Here is a 22,508-nt window from a genome sequence, read left to right as displayed (position 1 = left end):
CCTCATATCAGTCAGAATGGCAGTCATTAAAATACAAATAATAATAAATTCTGGAGAGGTTGTGGAGAAAAAGGAACAGTTTTACACTATTGGTGGGATTGTAAATTAGTACAAACCACTGTGGAAATCAATATGGAGGGTCCTCAAAAGATTAGGCATGGAACCACCATATGATTCAGCTGTACCACTCCTTGGTATTTGTCCTAAAGAATTTAAAGAATTATAAAGTCATCATACTGCAGTGATACATGCATACCTGTGCATATCCATGAATAATTCACAATAGCCAAACTATGGAAACAGTGTAAGTGTCCAGTAAAGTTATAAAAAAATGTGGTATATATACATAATGAAGTTTTATTCAGCCATTTTAAAAAGAAAATAAATTACATCATTTGCAGGAAAATTGATGGAACTAGAGACCCTTATGTTAAGCAGAATAATCCAAACTCAGAAGGTCAAGAGGCATATGTTTTCTTCCATATGTGGAAGCTAGAGAGAGAAAAGGAAAACTAAGTGGTAGGGGCAGATCTCAAAGGGAGATTACTAAAGGGACTAAGGAGCAGGAGGAAGGGAGGAAGAGGGAAGTACTGGGGAGTGATATTGGTCAAATTATATCATATACATGTGCAAATATGTGACAATAAGTTTCATTATTATGTACAATAGTAATGCACCAATAAAAATTTGGAAAAAAGTTTATTTTTTGCAACTAAACTCTGAATAATATACAGATGAAAGTTCTTCCTCTCCTCCTTTTCTCCTTTCTTTCCTCCCCCATAAACCATGCTCCCTGGTATATATGTACTTGTATGGTTTCTTGCTGTTGACTCTGGGAGGACACTGAGACTCATTTTGACCAACAGAATGTGGTAAAAATGATACTGCATGATAAACAAGACTAGGTCATAAGAATCCCTTTTTCTACCACATGGAGTCTCTTGAAATCCAAGCTCAAGAAGATGAAAGCCACTAAATAAGAAGTCCACATACCCTCAAATGGCCATGCTGGAAAAAGTCTAAGATAGCTATGTGAAGAGGCTATACATTGAGGGAGAGAGACATGCTCTACTAGCCCCAACCATTCCAGTCATTCAAATTGAGATGTCAAACACCTAAATAAAAAAGCCATCTTGGATATCCAGCCCAACTGAGCTTTACAATGGTCTCTAGACCCAAATTATTGTTTAAAGTCACTAAGTTTTGTTTTGTTTTAGGCAGTAATAGATCATCAAAACACATACTTCAAACATAATCATTCAGACACATACAAAATAGGACTACAATAAACATATGCTTTTTATTCCAGACATATTCTTAAAACTATTACTATTTTGTCTATTGTTACTGATTTTATGGTTTTTATTTTGTTAATTTTATTGTCATTCTATTCAAGTATTTCATATTATAAATTATAATTTTATTATTTATAATAGTAACCAGAAAACATTTTTTCTTTGTAGAATTCACTCAACTGCTTATTCAAATATGTGATTTTTAAAACATTTTTTTAAGTAAGGATGATGTCTTGATTATTTTTCTTCATGCTAAATATAGCCCAGAGTAGTTTTTCAATGAAGATTGAGAATTGATGAATAGACACCTCTCAAAAGATGATATACAATCAATCAACAAATATATGAAAAAATATTACAACATCTCTAGCAATTAGAGAAATGCAAATTAAAACTACTCTAGGATTTCATCTCACTCTAGTCAGAATGGCAGCTATTATGCACACAAACAACAATAAATGTTGGCGAGGATGTGGGGGGAAAAGATACACTCATACACTGCTGGTGGGACTGCAAATTGGTGTAGCCAATATGGAAAGTAATATGCAGATTCCTTGGAAAGCTGGGAATGGAACCACCATTTGACCCAGCTATCCCACTCCTCAGTATATACCCAAAGGACTTAAAAACGGCATACTACAGGGACACAGCCACATCAACGTTTATAGCAGCACAATTCACAATACCTAAAATGTGGAACTAATCTAGATGCCCTTCAGTAAATGAATAGATAAAGAAAATGTGGTATATGTGTGTGTGTGTATATATGTATACACACAAAAAAATGGAATATTATTTAGCAATAAAAGAGAATAAAATCATGGCATTTGCAGGTAAATGGATGGGGTTGGAGAATACAATGCTAAGTGAAATTAGTCAACCCCAAAAAACCAAATGCCAAGTGTTTTCTCTGATATAAGGAGGCTGATTCATAGTGGAGTTGGGAGGGGGAGCATGGTAGGATTAGAAAAACTCTAGATAGGGCAAAGGGGTGGGAGAAAAGGGGAGGGGCATGGGGTAAAAAAGATGGTGGAATGAGATGGATATCATTACCCCAAATATGTATGAAGACATGAAGGGTGTGAATATACTTTATATACAACCAGAGATATGAAAAGTTGTGCTGTATATGTGTAATATGAATTGTAATGCATTCTGTTGTCAGGTATAACAAATTAGAATTAAAAAATAAATTTAAAAAAAGCTTGAGAAGTGAATTGGTAAATGGTGGGAAATGATATTTTGGTGAAAAATTCAATCAAACAACTTAAAGAATATACCACTGACACAGTTTTTTTTTAATACAGGTTTTATTTGACATCAATTGTCACTTAAGCTTTTATTCTAAATTAATATTATCCATTCTAATCCATTGTATCTGAAAAATGAACATTGTAACTAAACAATAATCAATTCACAAATAAAAATTTGATATTTTAAATGCATTTTGGGGGCCTAATAAGGAATAATTAGAAATGAATAAAATAGTCCTTTAATACAGATTTAGAAAAAACATTTCTAAAAGGCTTGTTCAAACTTTTACCAAGTTTTTGTAAATAACCATACTTTTTACTAGCTTAAGAAAGTAATTATTTCTTAAAAATTTTGTGGGTACTTACTGCAATTCTATATTTTATATGTACCATTAATAATTTTTAATTGTTGCTATAATTGTTTATCTACCTTCTTTAAAAACCAAGTGTCAAAGGGAACTTTGTGATTATCTTGAAAAATTATATCTTTATTTACTAAAACTATAGTTTTCCAATATTTCCTGATTTGCTTCCTATATCACAAAGTAAGTAAATTTCTACCCATTTTAGTTAGTTTGGTTTAAAAAAATAAAATATTGGGGGCTGGGGCTGTAGCTCAGTAGCAGAGCCCTTGCCTAGCATATGTGAGTCACTGGTTCAATCCTCAGCAACACATAAAAAATAAATTAATAACCAAAGATATTGTGTGTCCCTCTACAACTAAAAGACTATTTTTAAAAAATGAAATATTACTAACAGTTTTATAAATTAATGAGAATTTATTTTAGTCTGAATGCATTCATAGTATACTTTTAAAACAGAAAAATATTGAAGTCCATCAGCTAGAATAAATTAAGCATGTTCAAAGACTTAAGAGGGTCTTCAAAATGAAGTTGCCCATGAGAGATAATGTTAATCAATTAATTGAAGAAAAAACACTTTGGCATGGCTAAGAATCTATTTACTGAGATATTCTGAGTTTAACAAATGAGGAGAAAGAGAAAGGAAGAAGGGAAGGAAGGAAGGAAGGAAGGAAGGAAGGAAGGAAAGAAGGAAGAAAAGAAGGAAGGAAGGAAAGAAGGAAGAAAGGAGGAAAGAAGGAGGGAAGGAAGGAAGGAAAGAAGGAAGGGAGGGAGGGAGGGAGAGAGGAAGGGAGGGTGTTTTTCTAGTGATCCTGAAATATACTTCTTGTGTCTTATTTACCTTCTTCAGAACTTCTCACAAGTCACTTCACTGAATTTCAGAATCAATGTATTGTTATTGTGATCAAGAAGCCTAGAAAAAAGCCACTCTGATTTTATCCTTTTATCTTTGTAGAACAGAAGTTTAGGGATCAGGACTTGAAGCCTATCAAGAAAACTGAATGATTGGCTTAGTCCAGATATAACCATTGAGCATTAAACCAAACTGTGAATAGAGAGAGAGAGACCAGGATTTTGAATTTAATTATAAGAATTATTTAGAAACACGTGGTGATTCACATGGGACAATATGCAAGTAACAGCAAAAAAAAGTGGGCCAAGAGAGGAGCAACATTCAGTGTCACATTAGCAGGGGTGTATCAGAACTGTCAAGTGTGGATCCCCAAGAAAGAAGGCTAGGCACTGGAGTTTGGATTCACTTGCTGGCGAGGCTCCTTGGTGGAAAGGAGACCCTAAATGATCTCTGTGATCCACCAGGTTACAACTGATAAGAGTTCTATCTAACTATAATGCCTGTGTCAATCCTAAAAACCTAGCCCCAAGTGTCACATATAGCTCTTAAATATTTTTTAGAGCTAAAATGTTGAAAAGATTTCCCCTGATTTTCCATACAGCAGTGTCAGAGGAGACAAGTAAACGTTTGTGCCTTCAAATAATAACTTCTTATGTAGGAAATCACCAAGTAACTCCAAAGAGTAAAAAAATAATCATTTTATCTTCTAAGATTTCTGGTGTCTATTTCTTTGGATGTAAAATTATATACTAAGAGCCTCTGCTGCATATCAAAGTGAAAAACTAAAAGGAGGGGAACATCAATTTAAGAAAGTACAGTAGATAGTGGCTAGAGAGGAATATACACCCTTTGTATATAAATAATATAATCTCAGTATTAAAAAACTTTTGACCAACCGAGTCATTTGAAGATTATGATGGAAGGAAAATGAGTAGATTACATTTAAGTTAGAGAATCAGTATTTTTCTATTGTTAAGAACCATGATCCCAATGAACTAAGACCTTACTCTCTAATAATAATTGATCAAAGTAGAGTGATTTCATCATATACTCGTACTGCAGTCAGTGAAAGATCAGAACCTATAATGACCTACCAACAAAATACTCCAGACAAGAGAAAAATCTATGAAGTATAAAGAGTATATACCCCACACTATAAAGCAAAGAAAATCTTACAGCTTTTTCTAAAGCATCAATCAAATCAGAATGAAGTGCCACAGAGAGGATTTTGCTTTATGAAATGCTGGTTTCCTTCAAGGTCATTCATGATGGTGATGCAAAGATCTCTGCACTACTGTGCTTTCAGACTCAGCACTGGAGAACTGCCTGGGGTCCTTACTTAATGAGTTTACTAGCTGTGCTTCATCTTAATAAAAGCTGTTGAATTCTGGAAAAAAAAAAGTTAAAGCTCAGTCAAGTGCAGTGTCTTTCACAGCTACAAAATATATATAAATAAATAAACACTTATTGCAAAGTAATAGATATCAATTAAAATAAATGTGACATACAAAAAGCCACTAGATATTATTATTACAAATGTAATTTTCTTTCATTTATTCATAATTCTACTCAAAATCTATATGAAATGTTACAATTTTAACACTGGATCTTTTATTTGTTGTTCTCCTTTCTCTCTGCAGACAACTTTCATCTACTATACCTCAATTCCTTGAAAGATGATCCAAGCTACAAAGTTCTGAACCAAAGGATTGTGAGGCAAGATTAGAATTAGGCTATCTGAAAACAGGAACTTACAATATCATTTTTAAAAAACCATCAGAATGGATTTGTACCTCAGGATTAAAAAGTTACAAAAACTACTGAATACTCTTCATATATTTAATATATTGTTCTATTACTAAACAAGTGATAGAGTCCAACTTAATCAATTCTTCTGTGAATGTTTTTCACATTTTATTTGGCTTTCCAGTATAAGATTCATCATTGTTGACCATTCATATAGTTACTAAGCTCTCTGGTTATAAGTAGGCAATTTCATGATAAATTAGCTTCTCTGAGACTACTACCACAATCAGAGGTCCTTAAAAGGATGCCCCACAATGTGTCTTTTCTGAGATCCTCTTGGTAAGCTGACAGGAACTGTGTACCCATGAAAACCAAAAGCAAATTCAAAAGAGGCTATATGAAATGTTGCACTCCATTTGTGTACAATAAATTGAAATGCATTCTGTTATCATGTATAACTAAGTAGAACAAAATTTTTTAATCCTTTTTAAAAAATCAAGAGGCTATAAAAGAGGACTTCAGTACCTTCCTATGACACTCCAGGATTTGAAATGAGCCAAGAAAGTCTGGTTCTCTCTTAAGATATGTGTCCATAAGATAATCCCAATTACATTGTCAGGAAAAAAATTACAATTTAAGAGTGCCAGCTAAGCACATTAGTGCATGCCTGTAATTTTAACTACTTGGTAGGCTAAGGCAGGACAACTACAAGTCTCAGGACAGCCTCTACAATTTAGCAATACCCTGCCTCCACATAAAAAAAATTAAAAGTGCTGAATATATAGCTCAATAGTAGAGCACCCCTAGGTTCCATCCCCAAGCACTAAAAATAAGAAACAAAATAAAACTGGTATAAAAATACTAATAATCAGTATATATAATACTAATACTCAGTATACATAATACTAATTAATTATAAAGAGTATAAATTAATACTAATAATGAAGAAAACCTAGAAAATCTAAAACAGATTAGAAAATGCTAGCAAAAATACGTTCACTTTCTAAACTCTACTGAGAAGTATGTCACTACTTCCTAGAAGACTTTTATGCCTTATGGTATCCTTCAGCACAGTACCTGATGCTCAATAGGTACTTAAAAATATCTGTTGATTGAAGCAGTAAGAGGAAGCAATGAAATTGAGCAAAATACAGGCACTAATTTCCTGAAGTTAATGGAGTATCATTCAGCATGTAGAAATAATACTTTATAAATTACCTAAGTATAATCAAAGAGCAGAACATATATAGAAAGTCAATATGCAAAAATATTTTTCCTTTGAAAAAAATATTTCAATGAAAAATTGGAGTAATTTATTTACCCCAAATACTTTCATTGCTACTAGGTGATAAACTATATACAAAAATAAAGAGATACTTAAAACTAAACATTCTTTCTTAAAACAATTATATATTAACAAATCTAAATTTGCTAAGTATAATACACAATATAGTACATAACTTTCAAAATATAAACAACTAAATACAAGCAAAATAGCTACTCTTAATAAGCTCAACCATATTGAAAACATTTAACTCTATGAATTAACATGGATGTTGGATGCCTGTTCAAAATATGTTTTAATTTCTCTTGCCTATATATATTCAGACACTGAAAAAACCCTGGTCTAACCTCTCGATGTCCTCCCAGCAAGCTCTTTATATCTTGCCCTCATGGTATTTTCTAACTGTCTGCCTTAAACAAAAGAGTCCTTACTGGCATTGGCTTGTTGCTAGTCAGTATTTAGCTCTCTCTTTCCTTAGCAAAGACAGAGCAACCATCTGCTGCACACAGCTTTTCATTCCTATGATAGCTTTCTGCTCTTTCCTCTTCCAACTCAGAAACAGAAAGCAAGAGATAAAACAAAGCATCTTAGGTCCACAAGAAGCTGCAAAACACCCAGGAGAGTTTCCTCCCAATCAGGAAAATGCTTCCTTAGCAACCTAGTACCTAAGGCCAATTAACCTGCCTTCTCTATCAATATTCAATTTACATTGAAGCCCTTTATGGTTAAGCCCTTCAGTTTTACAATGAGCATTCTGGCAAAAAAAGAAAAAAATAATTCTGTCTTAAAGGAACCAGGCCCTTTCTCCTGAATGTCTTTTACGTTGCAATTTGAAGTTAATAAAAAGTGTTAGGTGATTTCCTAACATAATGTAAAGGACTAGAAACGTAGAAATGGTATAGAAATCAAGTGTAATCAACCAACATATACCTAAAGTGAGACTGAAACATTTCAAAGAAACCAGAGATTGAACACTGTGGAGAATAAGAGATATGGAAAAGATGCTTTGCAGCTGTCATTACTTCATACTTGCCTTGGCTGATTTATGTCCCTTCCGTACAACCAACAAAGCTCAGGTTAGCACTAAATAATCACAATCTCAGTAGAATCCCAGAGAAAAGATGAATAGAAGAGAAGAAAAAAGACATTAACAAAACCAAGGAATAGCTTTTTAGGCAAGAAAGTCCAAAATTAAAACTAGTGAGGAATTCACATTTCAAAGTCATAGATTATTTCAGAAGTAGTAAGAACTGTACATATTTAAAGAAAAGAAGGTGATTTTATAAAAATAAACAAACATACGATACAATGAAGTTTCCCCCTTCCCAAACTTTCAAGCTGTGAGATTAGTGAGGGGACTTAGATTATTCTAAATCTCACAACTATATTATTGTGATGTATTCCAGTTAAGATAAAGAAAATTTGGCAGAAATATTATACAACAGGTAATTAGAGTTGTCTTTTGGCAATCATTTTCCAGGTCTTGATGAAACAAGGTCCTTTATGCAATAGCTTTAAAGTTTCTTTAAATTCTACATAGAATGTAATATGGAACTTCAAATGTATATTGTAACTTTAATAGGCACTATAAATAATCCTTCAGCAGTTTTGGTAGCAGAATTCCACATGCAGCACTCCTATATCTCAAAACAATCCTTGTCAGTAGCAGTTAGGATAGAGGATTTCAAAACCAGTTTTGTTTCCTAGTTTTATCACTTAACATTTGCAGGACTTGCCATTGTACAAAGATCTATTCTGCCACAGAAAAGCTGACTTAAGGTTGCGCTAATAAAAATGATCAATTATTAACCCTTGGTTCCCATTTTGTCAGTTGAGCCTTATAAGCATCCTATGAGGCAAAGATTGTTAACTACATCTTTCTGCAGTTGAGGTGTCTGAGGTTGTGAGAGTTATGAGAAGAAACTAAACTTGATGAATCACCTACCGCAACATGTATTTTACTTTCACAGCATTGACCAGATATTTTCTTTCATGATATCATTTAATGCACACAACCACACACATTCCCCTCACACATAGCCCCCCCTCATCCCCACCTCCTGACTCCTATGACTATTTGAGACCCTGTTCTACAGATGAGAGATTTGAGGCTCAAAGTGGTTCAGTAACATGTTCAAAGTCACACAGTTAAAATAAGGAAAAGTCGAGATTTAAAACCAAATTTTCCCAACACCAAAGCTCTTGCTCTTTCAACCATGCCACACCACCTGCTACACAAAGCCCCTGGCAGCCCCATTATGCCACTCTCTGAATCCCTTCCACGGACATTAGCAATCACTGTAGGTCTAAGGTTATATTTTTCAAACGTGAGTCATGAGCCATTAATAGATTCTAAAATCAATTGGCTGGACACAACCAGCATTTTTTAAAAAATAAAATAAAGCAGTACAGATTAATAGAGTAGATCAGAAAGAATAAGAATTGTTTCACAAACCTTGGTTTCAGGTATGCATGTGTGCAGGGTACTGGGTCCTGACGTAAAATATATTTCTTACTATGGGTTTATATTAAAAATTTTTGGAAGCCACTGGTATCAGAGAATGCTCTCACACAAACCCAGGTCATGAAGAAACTTATCAAGGGGTGAAGACAGGAAACACAAGACAGGAAGCCCCTTCTCAGACAAGGCAGAAAAAGGATTACCTAGAATCAGCATAGGAGGAGGTTGCTGATTGTATAATTACATACCTCCTCCACAACAGCTCCAGTCCATCAAGCAGATAGTATGATTTATTTTTTACAGCACTAATTATGTAATTATCCATAACATTAAATCAGTTCCACCTGATTCAGACTATCACAGGTTTCCTGAAACATTCATTTGTTTATTATTTTTGAAAAGAACATTAAACTACCAATCATCTTATATGTAAAAGTTCTGGTGTGGAAACCAGATAAACTTTTCTTGAAAAATATCTATGTCAAATAGACACTTTTTGGGTTAAGTGGCAATTATAATTTCATTTTAATATACCTTGGAGCTTATTATACAAACAACAGATTGAGACAAACACATTCTCACTTTTTCCTTCATTATTTCACAAAATGCCTATTGGGGAGCAATAATGCCAAACCAGATATTTTCACTAAAAACTTTTTGACACTCACTCCTTCCAAGTCTTTGGTCACTTCCTGGCAGTTAAATCTCAGCTTTCCTTAATGGATTCTGACTTGGTTCTTCCTTCTGATGCTCAGTGATCCCTACTAATTTGAATAGGAATCCCAGGTTCAAGAACACACCAGAAACTTGGCTAATGCCCTAGCTCAACCAACCTGTGGAAAAGGGATTCAGACAAACCCTGCTATGAACTCTAATTACTTCTCAGACCAATCTAAAGTCATAATTCAATGTCCTTCATGTCCCACCCATAATGAATTTCTTCAATTCAGAGCCCCTCTTGCTTCCCACCACTACCTTCTATACTCAACACCTCCTATACGCATTCCCAAGTACTCAAGACATAATATATCGTGCAAAAGGTACTAAACTCCTTCTGGCACCAAAGTTAATTCCAACACTCTATGTCTCCAAAAGAGTATGAGGTGGAGAAACATTTTTAGAAGCTGATATCCACCTTTGGAATGCCCAGGACAAGTTGCAGGTACTGAGAGTCACTGGATAAACTAGAATTAGTTATGGGTTCATAGGCAGACAAAGGGACAGATGGAATCCATCCTCAGCCCCCAAGTTTTTTGTTGCCAGATTCCAACCATGTTTTTTTTTTTTTTAAAGTCCGTCTGATTTATCAGGATGCCAGCTGTCAAACTGGAAAGCTATAGGCCTTTATTTGTGGTAATTGCTCAAGATCCTCTAAGACTAGATCTGTATTCATGACTCCCAACTTAGATTTTTATTTTCAGTCCTATATTTGCCCCTCTGGCTTCATCTTGATTTGCATTGGTTGACCTTCAACACTCCCCAAAGACTGACTTAGGGGAGATATTGAAACTATTGCCATAAAATAAGAGTTAAAATGACCTGTTAGAAATAGAAATAAAAAGAATTCATCATTTAAAATGTCTTACAAACCAAAAAAAAAAAAAAAAAGAAGAGATACTTTCAATAAGAGAGGGCTTGTTAAATATGGTCAACTGTTGCAATGTGGCTAAGGAGGATAAATACTAGATGTGGTAAGCCCAAGGAAACTAGTATCTTAGAAGGAAGCAATTTCCATAGCTTGATTTTAACAGAAGTCAAAAGAGTTCTACCATTATGTACAACTATAACACACCAATAAAATATGTGTAATAAAGAAAAAGAGTTGAACTTGAAATGAGTGATAAAAAATGAAAATACTATAGATTATTTATCCATAATATCCTTCATTACCATAATAATGGTAGTGAATAAAGAGAAAGAAGATTATAAAAGAGGATGAGGCAGTGTTAATATAGGTATGGCATAAGGGTAGGGCAAAGGGTTGTTGTGGACATTGTTGAAATAGTCCTGGCAAGAATAAGTAAGAAGGCAAGAGAAATAAAATGGGGATTGATGTTATTGAGGACCTCAAGGCAGAAAGCGTGTACAAAAAATGTTCAGAGGGTGAAAGGCATAAATGCAGTTGAAAATAAGAAGATTGTGAACAAAGAGGAGGATTTCAGAATTTGAGATTACATTTTTCCCCTTCATTTTACATATAACGTACTTAAAGGAATGCTGAGAGTAAATTATTCCATAAATAATTTCTGGAAAGATTACTTTCATTTTACTACTTTTTTTTTTTTCATCAAAATAAGCTGGGATCAAGCAACTAGAGCAGATTTAGTCTGCCACACTGCTGTACTCTCTGACCTACTGGCCAAAAAAAAGGCATTCCTGGGCATCATTCAGATGTTCTTCAGGTAACATTGCCAGTTTGTCAGCCTTCCTTCTTTTTTCAATTCTAAACTGTAGCTGAGACAAACATATAATTTCTATTTTAAGGCTCCTTTGAGGTCAGCTAGAACTAAATGTAGCTTATCTCAATGCTTATCACAAATACCTAGCACTAACAGTTTTTTAAGAACAAACAATATCTCTAAAGAAAAAATAATTTGCAAGAACCACATGGAAGAACATTTATTAAAGTTCTCATATCCCATTTATGTAATCAAAAACAATACTCTATAGAATATTTTTAAATTAACCTTTTCAATTTAACTAAGGAAGAAAAAGAATTTCAAACATAATTAAAAGTAATTTTTTAAACTCAAATATTTTAGATTTAATTTACTCTTTTAAGAGATCAAATCTCATTGTAATATATTCATTCTAAGGATTTATCTCCACATATGCAGTTTCCACTATTTCAAAAAAAGCAAAGGAGAATGGAGTCCTAAGAAGTAGCTTCACTTTCATTTATTTTAGATTTTATAATAAAATCAAAATATACTATTCAGAAATTCTCAATAAATAAAAATTCACAAAATTGAAACCCACAATAAATCCCCTAAATATCCTTTTAAAACATGTATTATGGGAAGCATTGCAAATTCATTAAAGAAATGGGAGAAATATATAATTGGGGCAATTAAAATAATTACTATTCTTTCCTAAAAACAACTGGTTCCTATTTAGACTTTACAACTGGACTTAAGTGTCCCATATTAAAAGCACGTCAGATTTGTGTGTTTGACTGTAGGTGCTGAGGACTATCCCCAGGACCCAGCATAAACTAAGCACATTCTTTACCACTGAGCCACTCACCTAGCCTCTTGTCAGATGTTAGCACAGAAATATTTGCTTAATATTCTGTTAAGCATATATCTGCTGCTAAAAAATGATTTTACTTTTGATTTTAAAAATCTCAAAGTGAGAAATACACATAATAGAAACTTTCTGATATACCTCACTGCTGAGTGAAAATACAATGGCGATGGCAGGTGTTTTTACAAAGGCTTTTCTACTACTAAATAAAAAGAGAATGAGTTAGCTATCTGGATTTATGCTATTGGGTTTTCTCAAAATATAGATTCTCCCTTAGCTTTTCCAAGGTGAAAAGAACACAGGGAATTTCAAAGGTTAAAGTAACCTTCAGAAACCATTTAGAGTATAGGGTCTCACTGAATCTAATATACTCTCTGGTTTTTGCAAAGTAACATTACTGAGATACCAAGTACCTAGAGAAGAAAGAATACAGTAGAACGTGGAGTCTCTCTATAGACTTCTTAGCTTCACAGCAGAACATTAAACTGCATTAAGACCCTTAAATCACAGATTTCATTACATAATTCAATAGTTTCAGAGCCACATCTTTCTGAAGAGTTATCAGAATAGTGCATAAACAATTCTAGCATATAATAATTTAAGAAATACAGTCTATATAGTAAATATTACATCTAATACAACAATGTCCATTTTACAAGAATTCAAAATCCTAATTAGACGTGACTGGTTTTCAGAATATTTTATAGTGTCACCTCCAAACACTACACCACTGTAAGGCACATATTTATACTTTAAATTAAGTAAAATTAGAATTTACCTTGCCTTTTGTGTTTTATAACACCTTAAGAAAAACAATAGTAGGATTGGGGTCTGATGAATTAATAGTTATTTCCTTTAAAAATCCGTTTATCTATCAGCATTCAATTCATCATATCAATCAATAAATACCTAGTGACTACAACACATGCTTCCATTTGCATCTACATGTATTAAACATAACAGACTTTCTGATATTTTAACATGGCTTTAATAATTTCATTTCCAAGTATGAGAGGAAATCATTCTTATTACTAATCATTTACATTTATCACCACGTCTATACTTAAGTCTAAAAATAGCATTTGTTTTACAGAGAAATTATTAACACTTACTAAGAAATGTGACTTGTCATTTGTTCTATTATAAAAAAAATATTCTTACATATGAGTCTATTTTAGACATACAAAATAGAACTCATCCTAGAAGCCACTTAATAAAATCCTGAGGGCAAATGAGCATATCTGAAGCCCTGGTTACCTCAGAAGATCATCATTCTCTGAATATGTTCTTTGGCAATTGAGATCATCTAGTGTTACTGATTCTCAGTTTTATGCTTCAGGGAATTTATGATAGGTTGTTTTTTGTCAAGGGCCTCCCTCTCTATAATATTTTACCTGCCCTGGTCGAAGAAAAGTCTCAGTGAACTACGAAGCCCTAGGACAAAATCTTTTTTTTTTTCCAGTAGCATACTATTGCTATTTTTATGACTCTATCATTTTCACAGTTTTAAAAAATGTAATCTGAAGGTGCAACCTCAGGCTCTAAAGTAATGAGGATAGTAAATGAATAAATAAAATAAGCCCAGTACCCATCTCTAGTACCTCTACAAAAGGAAAAAATGAAACTTTAGTAATCAAACTTCAGAAAGAAGAATCCAAACTCTATTAATTTAAATATTATTGACCAGCTTAAAGTAAATGCATATGGGTATCTGAACTGTACTTAGACAAAGGACAAAATCTGAGCCCCCTCTATTTTATGAATATGATTCAAAATTTAATTAATGAGGAGTTAGATTAAAACAAGAAAATGCAAAGCAATGTCACCTAGAAAAACCTATGGAAAAGACTTTCAGATATCTGGCTTTTCTAAATGTACATTAATAATTCTCACTCCTAATTATTATTAATATCCACATTCCACATTAATCTCATTGTATTTTTTATTGAATGGGTTGATGCTAAACATGATAGAATATTTATGCCTTGTTTCTCTTCCCTAGTAACTTAATTTAGAATCCTACAAAATATTTTCAAAGTTTAGCAGTTATCAGCTGAATTCTATCAGACTTTTAAAGAGGAAATAATGCCAATGCTCCTCACACTATTTCATTAAATAGAAAGGTACAGAACATTTCCAAATTCATTCTATGAAGCCAGCATCACCCTCATACCAAAACCAAATAAGGACACATCAGGGAAAGAAAACTACAGACAATACCCCTGATGAACTTAGATGCAAAACTTAAAACAATAGTAGCAAATTGTATTCAAAAACATATTAAAAAGATCGTACATCAAGTTGGTTTTATTCCAGGGTTTCAAAGGATAGTTAAACATATACAAATCAATAAATGTAATTCACTATAGAAATAGAATTAAGGACAAAAATCACATAATCATCTTAATAGATGCAGAGAAAGCATTTGACAAAATTCAGCATGTTTATGATTTAAAAAAAAGAAACTAGGGGTAGAAGAAGCTATATCAAAATTATAAAGGCTATATACAACAAACCAAGACAATAACACAGTGAATGGGGGAAAATTGAAAGCATATCCTCCAAAATCTGGAACAAGACAAGGATGTCCATTATTGCTACTATAGTTCAGTGTAGTACTAGAACTAGAAATTCTAGCCAAAGCAATTACTAAAGAGAAGGAAATATAAGGGATAAAAATAGGAAAGAAAGAAGTTAAATTATCACTGTTTGCAGATGATATCTTGTACTTAGAAGACCCCAAAAAGATCCAGCGAAGACTCTAGCATATATAAACAAATTCAGCAAAGTAGCAGGTTACAAAATCAACTTTCAAAAATCACTCGCTTTCCCACATGCCAATAATGAATCTGCTGAGAAAGATATCAGGAAAACTATCCCACTCAGAATTGCCTCAAAAAAAAAAAAAAAAAAAAAAAAAAAGAAAAAAAATCTAATCAAAGAAGAGAAAGACTCTATAAGAAAAACTATAGAAAACTGAAGAAAGAAATTGAAGAAGATAGAAAGACCTCCCTATGTTTGTGAATAGGCAAACTTAATACTGTTAAAATGGTCATTCTATTTAAAGCAATACACAGATTCAATGCAATCCCCATCAAAATGCCAATGACATTCTTCACAGAACTAGAAATAAAACAGTCCTAAAACTCATATGGAAGAATAAAAGAACCAGAATACCCAAAGAAATTATAGGTCCAAAAAAGTAATGCTGGAGGCATCATAATTCTTGGCTTCAAATTGTACTACAGAGCTATAATAACAAAAACTGCATAGTACTGACATAAAAAGAGACACATGGAACAATGGAACAGAATAGAAGACATAGAGATGAACCCACACAGATTTACTCATATTATCCTTTACAAAGTTGCCAAAAACATACAATGGAGAAAAGAGAGCCCTTTTAACAAATGATGCTGGAAAAACTGGCTATCCATATGTAGAATGAGACTAGCTCCTCATCACTATGCACAAGTCAACTCAAAATGAATCCAAGACCTAGAAATTAGATCAGAAACTATGCAACTCCTCTTTAGCAGTTAGGGAAATGCAAACACTGAGATTTCATCTCACTTCAGCTGGAATGGCAGTCATTCACAATACAAAGAATAAGAAATGCTGGAGAGGATGTGGAGAAAAAGGATCACTTTCACATTATTGGTGGGATTATAAATTAGTAAAACCACTATGAAAACCAGTATGAAAGTTCCTCAAAAGACTAGGCATGGAACCACCATATGACCAAGCTATAGCACTCCTCAGTATTCATCCTAAAGTTAGTCAGTATACAATAGTGATACATATGTACCCATGTTATATAGCAGCACAATTCATAATAGTCAAACTATGGAATCAGCCTAGGTATCCATCAATACATGAATAAATAAAGCAAATGTAGTATATATACACAATGGAGTTTTATTCAGACATAAAGAAGAATGAAATTATGTCATTTGCAGGAGGATTGATGGAACTTGAAGACATTATGTTCAGCAAAATAAGTCAAACTCAGAAAGTGAAAAGTCATGTTTTCTCTCATATGTGAAAGTTAATGAGGAAAAAGAAAGATGATGGTGGGTATCTTATGAAAAATCAAAGGAAGATCAATTTAGGAAAGGGGAAATACTGGGGGATGATGTTGCCAAATTATACTGTTATATCATGTGCTCATATAAATATGTAACAATAAAGCCCACCATTATGTATAATTGTAATCACCAATAAAAATATGTAAAAAGTATAACAATTATTTTGCAACAACACATACACATGAATTTTAAAAATTAATGGATAATTTTCATCAAAAATTATCTAAATAGAATATAGAGAATGTGTTCCCACCCACACTCTCCAACTTTTTCATTTATATAAATAAGGCTTCAATAAGGACTTTTCATAATAAGCTCATATTCAATAAAGCAGAACAGTCACTAATCATTTTCCACTACTGTTAAATTATTATATCCAAGAAAATCTTCAGTTCAGTCAAAAATTTCATAAATTGATAAAGTGAACTTTTAGCACCAACATTAATTTACAGAAATAAATACCATGTAAAATAAGATTTCCACAGGACAAATGTTGATTATGTTGACTTCTGTGGAAAATATTCATTTGTATTTAGAGGATCGTAAATCAATGCAATGGATTTCTTTTGGTCAATCGTAAAGAAAAAAATCTTGCTCAAAAACTGCCGGTCTTGATTGTTATTTTATAAATTCAGAAATGCCACAACCAAAATGTATTAACTTCTCTCCCTCCACCATTCCCCTCTTCCCTTTCATGGTGCTGAGGGTCAAATCCAGAGCTGTGCACTTGCTAAGCAGGTGATCTACCACTGAGTTACCTTCCCAGCACACAAACTACTCTCAATCAATGTCCTATCTCTAAAAAGAATAATAAATAAATAAATATCTTATCTGATATGACTAACCTACCAGAACTCCTATTTTCCAAAGCCAGTACTAAAAGACATCCCCCAATATATTTAGAAGATTTCCAATGATCTTCTCATTTTTAACTATCATTTTAAATTATATTTTAAAAATTCAAAGAAGGTAGAGATTATAATTTTCACAAATAACTTCACTTTCCATTATATTTGCTTTGATTTTTTAAATATTTGATTCTCTACATAACTTTGTAGATAATATTGCAGGTATAAAAATCATGAATCCAGCTATCTTTTTACCATCAAGAATGCTGATTCCAGATAGACCAGGGAAGTAGTGTGGTTTCTTACATGAAAGAAGGCCAAAAATTTTCAAATTAATGACTGTTAATAGAAGCATTCCTTTTGAACATCTTCAAATAGGAAATGTGATGAATACATATGGAACTAATTAGTGGTTATTCAATTCTAAAGAGAATTTAAGGTCCCCTAACTCAATCTTCTATTCATTTTTCTGTACAATGTAGGAATCCTTTCTGAAATATTTGAAACTGGAAATCATAAACTGATGGCCTGAGGACCATTTGCAGCTCATAGATACAGTCTATTTGGATGATATAGGAGTTTCTTTTTAACTCTCTTACATACACACAGCTCCAGATCTCTGCCTTCTCTTGAAAATGCAACTGCAGCTGCATGTCTGATGCCCTTTGAAGGAGGCATGCCCCATGCTCCCTCCACTTCTCTATCACTTCCAACTGGCCCACTTCAGTCTCTCATCAGCCCATTCTTCTTTAAGCATCTGGGCATTTAAGTTGTAACCACTGTTCCAGAGAGAGGGTTATCCACCCTGTGACTGAACATCTCCACTAGGAGGGAAGAAGCTCACAGCTTTCTAAGTTGACCAATTTCACTGCAGGCAACACCAAGAGAGATTTGTCTAGAATAATTTTCGGACACTGGAACTAATCCTCAAGCAAAGTTAATCTATACTCTTTCACAGGACAACCGTCCAGATATCTGAAGACAACTAACCTTGCTAGGTTTTCCATTTTAATTTAACAACTACAAAGACCCCAAATACATCTCTTACTAAAATTTTTTCAATATTGTACTTAGGAAAAACATCTTAACTTCTGTGTCTCAGTTTCCTTATAAGTAAAATAAAAATAATAAAGGCATGCATATCTTAAGATGAAATTAAATAATTCATGCAAATCACATAGAACAGTATCAGGAGTTAGTGCTCAATAAAGTTAGACTGATGCCTTTACTATTATTATATTATCATTATTATTATTATTACCAACTATGTTTTCATCAACATAACCAACATTATTCACAAATTAATCAGATTAATATCTATTGCCACACAGTTTTGTGAATTAATATAGAACTAATATAAGAAATTGGTACAGCATAGGGAATCAATAAATGGTCATTACCATTACAAGTATTATTTTGTGGGAATTAAATGTTAGTACACTAAGGCATTAATATTGACACAAATGTTTGTTACAAGAGAATATGATAAAGTGATTGATAAAAATATGGATGTACTAACTCCCATAGAAACTCTCCCCTCAAGGTTGAAAATAACTTATTCATATAATTACATTCTTTTGGTATGGTTGTTCAACTACCTACAGATACAGTTAGCTATTAACTTAGAAAAAATATATAGAAAAATAATTTTAGCTGTTTGATCATTATATTTTTAGGATTAAGAGAACTCTATTTCCTAATGCCACAGTCTGTCTTCACTATGAATTTATCAATCTTCAGTACAGAGTTGAGGCATCTTTTGATAAGTGGTGGTTGAAAATGAAAACTAATGGTTTTTACACAGTTGTTTAAAATGTCATGAAGTTCATGAATGCCAGTAATTTTTCATGACTGACAGTTGTTATTATATAAATACACTTATAGAAAGTTTGATAATTTTCACAAATTAGGATAATATATCCTTTGAGTTCTTCTATTCTGAGTACAATCAATGCTCTTCATAAAACCTGCTTAAATATTGAATTTTTAAAATATCAACAGCCCATTGCATTTCTAAGACAGTAGATTCCTCATATAATTACATTCCACCTAAACATGTATCTAAATTATCATATTTTCTATTAATTCCACAAATAGGAGTACCATCTATTAAGATAAAAAATTAGGGGAGGGGAGGGGAGGGCAGATAGTAGAGGATAGGAAAGGCAGCAGAATACAACAGACACTAGTATGGCAATATGTAAATCAATGGGTGTGTAACTGATGTGATTCTGCAATCTGTATACGGGGTAAAAATGGGAGTTCATAACCCACTTGAATCAAAGTGTGAAATATGATATATCAAGAACTATGTAATGTTTTGAACAACCAACAATAAAAATTTTAAAAAAAAGATAAAAAATTAATTCCAAGACATTAAAAATGAAAAACTTAAAAATTTCTCTTATCATATTACCTAATAAATAAAAATATGATTAAATCTATAATGAAAAAAAAGGGAAAGACTACAACTCTGTTCAGTATTGATATAGGAAAGTAAGACATTATATATGCAGTTCAAATGAAATTCATTAGATGTCCTAATTAATCTACCACTATTTTTACCAAGATTCATTTTTAATTATCTCTGCAACACTATAAGATACAACTGGTTGTAAATGAAGAAAACTTATCTTCCAACTAGGAGGTTATTCCCAGCCTCTAGAAGGCAAGACCAGAACATGATACAGAACGAAGTATTACAGTCTCTGCTTCTTGTCTCCATTCACATCCTCATCATAACGGCATAACTATGAGATACTTTATTATTATTAATGATAGCACTTTATGCTTATTATTTCCAAACAAGAAAAAGTAAGTAGGTGAAGAGAAAAAAAGGTTTACCCATGGTTACACTGCTAGTATTTGACGGAGAGAACTCCAAAAAACAACTTCCAACTCCAAGTCTAGGACTCTTTCTTCTAACTGTGCTGTTATAATCCAAGTTAGGCAGTCAAAATTTACTGAGTTACCAAACAATTACAAATAAATAGTGGAGTTTACTGGAAGCAAAGAGCTCTTGCTGGAATGGAATCATCTGATTCCATTCCTATGACAACTCTAACAAACATAAATGACAAAAAACTTACTACAAACCTTTTTTTAAACATTTTTAATTTTTTGTGTAAATTACTTGAAAAATAATTATATTATTCTAATAAAAATAAAACTTTTAGAATTAAATCAGTTCCAAGTAACTCAATCACTCTGCTTATATCAGCATATTTTGATCTTATAAGTGAGCTGATTCTGAACAGGACCAAATCAGAAGGTATAGTCAGATAGAAGATATTTATTTTTGAGTTCTTTGAGTTCAGCATGCTATAGCACAACATGCCTTCCAATGTTTTTAGCAGCTCAATTCACAATAGAAAGTTATGGAACTACCCATCAATAGATGAATGAATAAAATATAAAATATATATTTTTGTCATTTGCTGGAATGGAATGGATAGAACTGGAAAACATCATGCTAAGTGAAATAAGTCAGTAAGTCAATGGTCAAATGTTTTCTATCACATGTAGAAGCTGAGAGAAAAAGAAATTTAAAAGGGGGATCTCATGAAAATAGAGTGGAGATGAGTAGAGTAGGGGTAGGTTATTAAGGGGGAAAGAGGAAGAGAGGGAAAGGGGAAGAACTGGAGAATAAAACTGACTAAATTATGCATATGATTGTATAAATATACCACAATGAATCCCACTTTTATGTACAATTATAATGCACTAAGGAAAAATATGTAAATAAATAGAAAGAACACCAGAAGTGTAGAAGAAAGGAGGAGGAGGAGGAATAAAAGGAGAAAGTGCTGGGGAATGAATTAGAGGAAAATTATGTTATGTGCATATATGAATAAGTGACAATGAACCCAACTACTGGAAAACCCAAATGTCGGAAAAATTTATACTTTATGAGACTAAATTCCTAGAATTTGAATAGATCATTCATAGCATGTGCACAACTTTAAACTTTGTAAAGTTAAAACATCAACCAGAAAGTGTCAGTTTCCTCACACTGTCAACACCACTTTTTAGTGCTTTTAAAATCTCTGCCAACTAGTTAGACAAAAACTGGTAATTCATCTTTTAAATCATCATTTCTATGTTAACTTTTAACATTTTAAGTGAATACATAATGAATTGAAAAGTTTCCTAACATGCTTGGCTTCAGATTTGATGCTGGTTATTTGAACCATGAAGCAGTACTCAAGATTCAAGCATTCACCCTGGGGGCACGTAGCTTACTATCAAGCACAATATCTTCTAGAATACCTTGCAAATCAAATTATACAGGACAAAGATACTTCCAGGCCAGCATCAGACACAGGCAGAAAGGATTAATGCCTGATTGCCAAATGGAACTGATTTAACAGATCCTGAGAAAGACCGCTTTATACCACCCTCCCCCCTGCCAAACCCCCCTCTTCCATTTTACTAGGATACTCAGAATTCAAGTATTAGAGATTTCTTCCCTTGTGCTCAAACAAATGGGATCCCACCAATTCTTTCAAAATTCAAGTGCTTGACTTAGTATGAGCTTCACATAATTATGGTGAATTCATAGAATGGAATGCCATGGAGCCATTAAAAAGAACTATGGAATTCTGCATTTACTGACAGAAATACATCCATGATATCCTTATTATAGCAAAAAACAACATGTATGATATGTGTGGAACAATATTTACTAAAATATTAATAGTTGCTATTTATCAAAGGGTACATGATAGATTTTCATGTATGTCCATATGTGTGTGTGTGCATATACACGGAAGTATGTGTGTGTTTGTTACTGAGGACTGAATCCAGGGACACTCTACCACCAAGATATCCCCAGTCCTTTTTTTTTTTTTTTTTGAGACAAGGTCTCACTAAGTTGCCAAGGCTGTCCTTGAAATTGCAATCTTCCAGCCTCAGCCTCCGTCACTGGGATTATAGGTGTGCTCCATTGTGCCCAGAATGGCAGATTCTTTTTACCCTTTCCATATATTGATATATTTCTCTATTGTTTATTATTTATAATGGATATATACAATTTCTATTACTAATAAGAAATATAATAAGGATACTGCAT

The 22,508-nt window shown here is 32.9% G+C and overlaps 1 protein-coding gene across 11 annotated transcripts in view; it reads right to left on the bottom strand.

Moving 5' to 3' along the window:
• Positions 1-22,508, bottom strand: part of Atg10 (autophagy related 10) — a 290,932-nt gene that overhangs the window by 183,989 nt on the left and 84,435 nt on the right. The gene's annotated exons all lie outside the window — the stretch shown is intronic.

This window comes from Marmota monax, unplaced genomic scaffold (genome assembly GCF_021218885.2).
Source record: "Marmota monax isolate L192 unplaced genomic scaffold, Marmota_monax_Labrador192_F-V1.1 WCK01_AAM20220418_F8-fsc00018, whole genome shotgun sequence".
NCBI lineage: Eukaryota > Metazoa > Chordata > Mammalia > Rodentia > Sciuridae > Marmota > Marmota monax.
This window is presented reverse-complemented; position numbering and strand designations above follow the sequence as displayed.